Genomic DNA, 340 nt, shown 5'->3' on the forward strand with positions numbered 1-340 from the left:
TTTTCTTTTCTTTCCTGTGAACTTTTGGACGTTTGAGCATCTGTGCTGGAGAGTGTTTTCTCCTAGGAGGCAAATAATATTGCAGCAGAATTGATATTCATTACTTTTTCTACAACCTTGGGAATCCTTTCATCGGGAACTGAGGCTTCTGTTGCTGGCAATTTTGTTGTTTCTGTGGCCTCTCACCTTGAGAAAATTGCTTTGAGCTGGCTGCGTTCTCTCGGTGGTGTAAGTGAATGTATCGATTGCTACCAAGCCAGGGGAAAACGTCTGGGGGTGTTTCCTTGCCTTCCTGGCCATTTTGCCTGTCGAAACAAGAGTCGCTCGCGTAAAATTAATA

The sequence above is a fragment of the Egretta garzetta genome, unplaced genomic scaffold (assembly GCF_000687185.1).
Source record: "Egretta garzetta isolate BGI_Z169 unplaced genomic scaffold, ASM68718v1 scaffold708, whole genome shotgun sequence".
NCBI classification, from domain to species: Eukaryota; Metazoa; Chordata; class Aves; order Pelecaniformes; family Ardeidae; genus Egretta; species Egretta garzetta.